This window comes from Boleophthalmus pectinirostris, unplaced genomic scaffold, assembly GCF_026225935.1.
Source record: "Boleophthalmus pectinirostris isolate CB_2022bp ecotype Guang Dong unplaced genomic scaffold, ASM2622593v1 HiC_scaffold_17, whole genome shotgun sequence".
Lineage (NCBI taxonomy): Eukaryota > Metazoa > Chordata > Actinopteri > Gobiiformes > Gobiidae > Boleophthalmus > Boleophthalmus pectinirostris.
In genome coordinates, this window is record NW_026571115.1 from 34,000,153 (window position 1) to 34,007,873 (window position 7,721).

A 7,721-nucleotide genomic window follows, 5' to 3' on the forward strand; every position below is an offset into this window, starting at 1 on the left:
ACAAGAAATGTCCCAGGTGTCTCTATTTTTGACCAGTTTGATCGCTGCCAACAGTAAAGAGAGGCATACATTGAAATTTGTTTAGGTAAAATACAGAAAAGCTGCTTAAAAACGACCAAAACATAAAGAAAATGTGACTATACTGACTCGTGTTGGTCATTAATGGACTGAGTGCAGAACAATTTTCCTTAATTAGGCACTCATTTCACAATTTTATTATTACCAACCATCACAAACTGTTGGTGTCCCAGATTTTTATTTTGAAAATTCGCTCACCCCAGTACAGACAATAACATAGAAACTGTTATTAGAAACATGTTTGGCACAAGTAGCAGAGAAACTCCTTATTAATAAATAAATAAATAAGCTCCCCTATTGTCTCTACTAATAAAAACTACTTATTAAAGATTAAATAAAGATATTACTATACATTTATGACAATTGTAATAATATAAGTTATTATTTAGCTTGTTTTAGACTCTGGGGGGCCACCACTGTTAACTGGAAACACTAATTCAAAAATGTGTGACTGAAATAGATGCCATACTTTTTTAAATTTATTTTTAAATTTTTTTTTTCAGAATAAACTAAAACAACACTGCTATTATTATTATTATTATTATTATTATTATTATTATTATCATTATTATATTTTTAAAATTATTATTATTATTTTTTTTTATTATTATTTTACTTAGTCTCCATCTAATTTTAGCTCTCAATTTTTTGTTTTTACTATAACCTTTAGGAGCATTATGTTTTATGTTATTCTTCTTATTATTATTATTATTTTTTAATTGAATTATGATTATTATTTTATTTAGTCTCCATCTAATTTTAGCTTCTCAATTTTTTGCTTTTATTATAACCTTTAGGAGTGTTATTATTATTATTATTATTATTATTATTATTATTATTATTATTATTATTATTATTTATTGGATTATAATTATTATTTTATTTTTATTATTATTTATTTATTTATGTTTTATTTTTTATTTTTTTACTCTTTGTTATTGTAATATATTGTGATATGTGAGCTACTGTGTCCAAGTAATTTCCCTTGTGGATAAATAAAGTTTACCTAAGTCTTCGTGTAAATACATTAAAAACACTCATGGTCTAATCAGTAATAGAAGAAAGTTAAAGAAAGTTCCTCTTATGAACTCTGAGTAAGCACAAAATAACGCAACTCACGACTGTCGCAATTTATACGCAACTTTACCCCTCCAAAAAAAAAAAAAAGAAAAGAAAGCCCGAAGTCGCTATAAAGAACCCGACCTGGCAACTCCAAGCTCCACTTCCGGTGCGTGGTCCGTGCGTCTGGTGTTTCTGGCGCAGCCTACGCAGGCGGGCCCACGCGCTCTCTGCTCGCGCTTCTGCTGCTCTTTTCATTCCGTTACATCTGATGTGGAAAAACAAAATCACGTTGTACCAAGAAATAAACTAAACACGAAGAATTTAGTGTCATTTAGTGAAGTTTAAATGTAAAAAAAAAAAAAAAAAAAAAAAAAAAAGGTCAGAATAGCGGTTCTCAAACTGCGGTCCGCGTACGGAGACTCATCAGTTCTATTGTTTACTTACTTTAGATTAGGGTGACCAAAATGTTTCGATTTACCCGGAACAGTCCCAGTTTTGAGTCCCGTGTCCCCTGTCCCAGCAGATTTAAACAAAACAAGTGATTTGTTCCAGTTTTATACAAGAAATGTCCCACGTGTTTCTATTTTCAGGACTAAACCAGGTCTAAACTAGAACTGTACCAGGACTAAAGCAGGACTAAACCAGGTCTAAACCAGAGCTGAACCAGGACTAAACCAGAGATGAACCAGGACTAAACCAAAGCTGAACCAGGACTGAACCAGGACTAAACTGGGTCTAAACGAGAACTCTATCAGGACTAAACCAGGTCTAAACCAGGTCTAAACCAGGATTAAACCAGGTCTAAACCAAGTCTAAACCAGGTCTAAACCAGAGCTGAACCAGGACTAAACCAGGTCTAAACTGGGTCTAAACAAGAACTGAACCAGGACTAAACCAGGTCTAAACCAGGATTAAACCAGGTCTAAACCAAGTCTAAACCAGGATTAAACCAGGTCTAAACCAGGTCTAAACCAGAGCTGAACCAGGACTAAACCAGGTCTAAACAAGAACTGAACCAGGACTAAACCAGGTCTAAACCAATGCTGAACCAGGACTAAACCGGGTCTAAACAAGAACTGAACCAGGACTAAACCAGCTCTAAACCAGGAGTAAACCAGCTCTAAACCAGGATTAAACCAGGACTAAACCAGGTCTAAACCAGGTCCAAACCAGGACTAAACCAGGACTCAACCAGGACTATACCAGGACTAAATCAGGACTCAACCAGGACTATACCAGGACTATACCAAGACTTAACCAGGTCTAAACCAGGAGTAAACCAGCTCTAAACCAGGATTAAACCAGGACTAAACCAGGTCTAAACCAGGACTAAACCAGGACTCAACCAGGACTATACCAGGACTAAATCAGGACTCAACCAGGACTATACCAAGACTTAACCAGGTCTAAACCAGGTCTAAACCAGGACTAAACCAGAACTAAACCAGGACTATACCAGGACTAAATCAGAACTCAACCAGGACTATACCAGGACTAAATCAGGACTCAACCAGGACTATACCAGGACTATACCAGGACTTTACCAGAACTGAACCAGGTCTAAACCAGAACCAGAATTCTTTGAAGCTGCGTTTTGGATCTGACAAGTATAAATTGAATTAAAATGTTTGAGAACCATGGGCTGGAGTGTCGGTTTATTTATTTATTTAGCTGCGCGTGACTGAAAGTTTTTCATTCCGCTCTCTTCTCTCTCATTTAATGTTTCTCTCTTTAATTTTATGATGATTATTTATGTTTTGATTTGTCTGTTTTGTGATTTTTATGTATTTCTTATGACTTTGTGTACGATTTGTGCTGTACAAATAAACTTCTCTTGCCTTTCCTTCTGTCCAAATATTAGTGAGACTTCGCTGATGTATCAGGAGGAAAGTAGGACATAAAAAAAAGCCTAAACCTGGAGGCAAAACAGGTCCACACCAGATGGGAGAGCTGCAATTTTAACAAGTGAAAATGTCCACAGTGAGAGTTGGTTTTCATCCAAAAATGCTGCTGATTTTGTTGAGTTTTGTTCTATGTATTTGAGCTAAAATGTTTCTTGCCGCAGTACAGATGTGTTACATAAGCGGCTCTTGAGGTCAGAATAAGACTGCGGTGTTCTGTTTGCATCTATTTGAAAAGCTTTTTTTTTTTTGTCAGAGAATCAGGAAGAGCACGGTTAGCATGGATAGGATTATTAGCTCTACTGTCACAGCAAAACTTCATACTGGTCTGTCAAACTTATGAAAGGCACTTCATGTATAAATTGTTAAAATAAAAATTAAATTGTTTAAATATAATCAGATTTATGACAAATGGTGTAAAATGTACTGACTAAGTTAAAGTCACACTAATTAAAAAAAAAAATAAAATAAATATATATATATATATATATATATATATATATATATATATATATATATATATATATATATATATATATATATATATATATATATATATATATATATATATATATATAAACTGCTCAAAACAATTAGGGGAACACTTGTATTTTATTACCAAACTCAATGTCGAATGCACAAATGTTAAAATTTTGTACTGAAACTAAATTCCCAATGTACCCTGAACACTGGGAGCGTCAAACTGGTCAAGAAGAACAAAAGTTAACTCTTGAAGGACCGAATTATGAAATGATGTTGAAAAACAAAGTGACTGTAGGGAGAAATGACGATGGAAGAAATGATGAATTTGCAGCACAGCACATTGCACAGCCACTTTAGTAGTGGGTATGCCCTCCACGAGCCTGTATGCAGTCTCAACAACGCTGTGGCATGCTCCTGATGAGGCGGCGGATGGTGTCCTGGGGTATCTCCTGCCAGACCTGGATCAGCACATTGGTAAGCTCCTGGACAGTCTCTGGTGTGGCTGGATGCTGCCGAAATATGCTGATACATAATGTCCCAGAGGTGCTCAATGGGGTTCAGGTCCAGAGAACGCAAGGGCCAGTCCACAGCATTGATGCCCTCTTCATCCAGAAACTGGTGGCACACTCTGGCTACATGAGGTCGGGCATTCTCCTGTACCAGAAGAAATCCGGGGCCCACTGCACCGGCGTACGGTAGAACAGTGGGTCTGCGGATTTCATCTCTATCCATAACAGCTGTCATGGTACCTTGATTAAGCACATGCAGGTCTGTGCGACCCTCCAGAGATATGCCTCCCCAGACCATAACTGACCCACCACTCAATGAGTCATGCTGAATGATGTTGCATGCGGCATATTGCTCTCCACGGCGTCTCCAGACTCAGTCACGTCTGTCACATGCACTTAAAGTGAACCTGCTTTCATCTGTGAACAGTACTGGGCGCCAGTGGCGAACTTGCCAATTCTGGTGGTCCCTGCTGAAGGCCAGTTGGGCTGCACGGTGCTGGGCGGTGAGAACCGGACCAACCAACGGCCGCCTGGCCCTCATGCCACCCTCGTGGAGTCTGTTTCTGACAGTCTGGTCAGAAATGCGTACTCCAGTGGCCCGCTGAAAGTCTCCTTGAAGGGACCTAGCAGTGCTTCTCCTCGACCGCATCGCAGATATACGGAGAAAACTGTCCTGCTGTTGGGTGGTGGCCCTTATTCGGCCTTGTCCAGGCCTCCTGGAGTACTGGCTCGTCTCTCTAAAGCAACTCCATGCACGGGAGATGACGCTGGGAGACACTCTGAACCTTCTGGCCACCTGACGTACAGATGATCCATCCTCCAGCAGCTGGACTGTCTGTGTGACTTCACAAGGCTGAAGGTAACGCATCATGTTTGCAATAGAGTCAAAATGATCAGAAATTCCTCAAACAAGAAAGAAATAACGATTCGGAAGGTCAGGAGCACAAAATCGTCGTGGCTACCACAAGGTAACTCACTCCAGATTTGGAGGTTGGCTCGCTTTTGACAATCCTGTCTAGACCTTGTTTATTGCAATTGGGTCAAAGGCAGTGAAACTGATTCACAGGTCACTAAGGTTCCAAACTGGCTCGGTGGAAAACTCCAATGCGCCAATATATGTCTGTGATATCCCAAAAATAAAGTGTTCCCCTAATTGTTTTGAGTAGTTTATATACATACATACATATATTATTTAGCAATTAAAAAATATTAATTCATTTAAATTTGTCTTAAAATGATAAAATATTACATTTAATTCATATAATAAAAACATTTAATTATATAAAAAATAAGTTATATTGAAGATTAAAAATTAATTAGTAAAATAAGTTCATGTGTAAAAGGTAAATGAATAAATATTATAATTAAAGTATATTAATTAAAATTCAAATAGATTAAATGATTTAAGGAAAATGTAAATTTAATTTAATTATTACGCATATTTGTTTACTTTAAAGGTTTTTGACCTGCTACTGCTACTGCAACTGCTACTACTACAAATACTACTACTACTACTACTACTTCTGCTGAAGGAACTGAATAATTTCAATAAAAATCTTCAAGCTGAGTTGATCCTTGTGTCTATTTTCCTTAATTAAAGACTTGACAATCAGGGTTTATCAAACTAAGGTCCGCGGGCCAACTCCGGCCCTCCACGCCCTTTGACCCCCACCACTTGAACTGGCCGATGAGACAATCTTCAATTTAAAAATATAATTATATGAAGTATTTATATTTAAATAATTATATGACACTGAATTACCCACCGAATTTTTGTCACGTGACATGTTCGAGATCAAACAGTGTCAGTCGACGCACGTGCAGAGTTCTGTGGTGCAGTTAAGAACAACAAAATGACTCGTATTAAAGTAGAAAAAGAAGTTGACAGAGAGTGCCCAGTTTTCATAGAACAGTGGACGACCGATTGTTTTTTTGTTCAGTGTTGGACCGTGCAGTTTATCTCATATGTAAAGAAAGTGTGGTGGTTTTCAAAGAATATAATCTGCATCATCAGGGTCCATCACAGTCAGGACGATAATGTGACCCCCAGAGAAAAAACTCCTGACTCCTGGTATAAATATATAAATCATGTCTCACAGTTACACTGATGTTGCTTTAAACTCATGTTACACAGGCCATATCTTACACATTTATAACACATTGTCTAAAAAAAACTTATAAACTGTATAAAAAAGTATAAAAAGTTATAATAAAATAGAATAATCTGCTGTCTACGGCTAAGGAAGCTGTTATTTCCTGCAAGGTCTGATTTTGAACCGACTCCCCGTTTAAACCCCCAAAACTCAAACATTTTAAAAGATACAAGACTCAAATTTCACTTAGACAATATTTCATAAATAAACATGAATTGTGCCGAGTTTGAATCAAATCCATGAGAGTTAAGTTGAATGTTTATCCTGAAATCTCCCAGTGCGACTGAAAATTCTCTCCGTCGGTTTGGGCTGTGGAACATCATTTCTGTGATCGCAGGTGATCCGCTGGAGACACAGAGCTCATCTTGGGCTTTATTTGAAGTTGACAAATTGGGGAAGTTTTTTTATTTACACATGAAGCTGTAACTCCCTGCCCATGTGTCGCAATCACACTGCAAAAAGTAACACCTAGGTGAGTTAAAATGACTTAAATTAACAATATTTTACTTTATTTGAGTCAATTCAATGTGACAAGTAAAATGATCTACAAATGGAATAAGTGTGTTGTTCTTAATTCAAGCAACATTTGATTTTGTTTCTTATTTTAAAAGCAAAGAGTTGTTGTTTTCTTATCTTAAGTGCAGCAAGATGTGTTTTCATGTTTTAAGTACAAAAAGTTTTGTTCCATTGGCAGAAAATTTTACTCATCAAGTATTCAAATCATGATAAAACTAAACCAGGTCTAAACCAGGTCTAAACCAGGTCTAAACCAGGTCTAAACCGGGACTAAACCAGGACTAAACCAGTTTTAAATTTTTTTGACGACATGACACTATGTGAATATACCACCACTTTTTTGCATATATATTTATTACTTTTTAGTTTAAGCAAAATAAACATAATAATACTGAAGAACAGAACTGAACCAGGTCTAAACCAGGTCTAAACTAGGACTAAACCAGGTCTAAACTAGGACTAAACCAGGTCTAAACTAGGACTAAACCAGGTCAAAACCAGGTCTAAACCAGGATTAAATCAGGACTAAACTAGGACTAAACCAGGTCTAAACCAGGTCTAAACTAGGACTAAACCAGGTCTAAACTAGGACTAAACCAGGTCTAAACTAGGACTAAACCAGGTCTAAACCAGGATTAAATCAGGACTAAACTAGGACTAAACCAGGTCTAAACTAGGACTAAACCAGGTCTAAACTAGGACTAAACCAGGTCTAAAATAGGTCTAAACCAGGTCTAAACCAGGATTAAATCAGGACTAAACTAGGACTAAACCAGGTCTAAACTAGGACTAAACCAGGTCTAAACTAGGACTAAACCAGGTCTAAACCAGGTCTAAACCAGGATTAAATCAGGACTAAACCAGGACTAAACCAGGTCTAAACCAGTTTTAAATTTTACGACAATATGACACTATATGTGAATAAACCACCACTTTTTTCTTTTTTTTTTTTTGCATATATGTATATTTATTATTTTTTAGTTTAAACAAAATAAACAACATAATAATAAAAACAATAC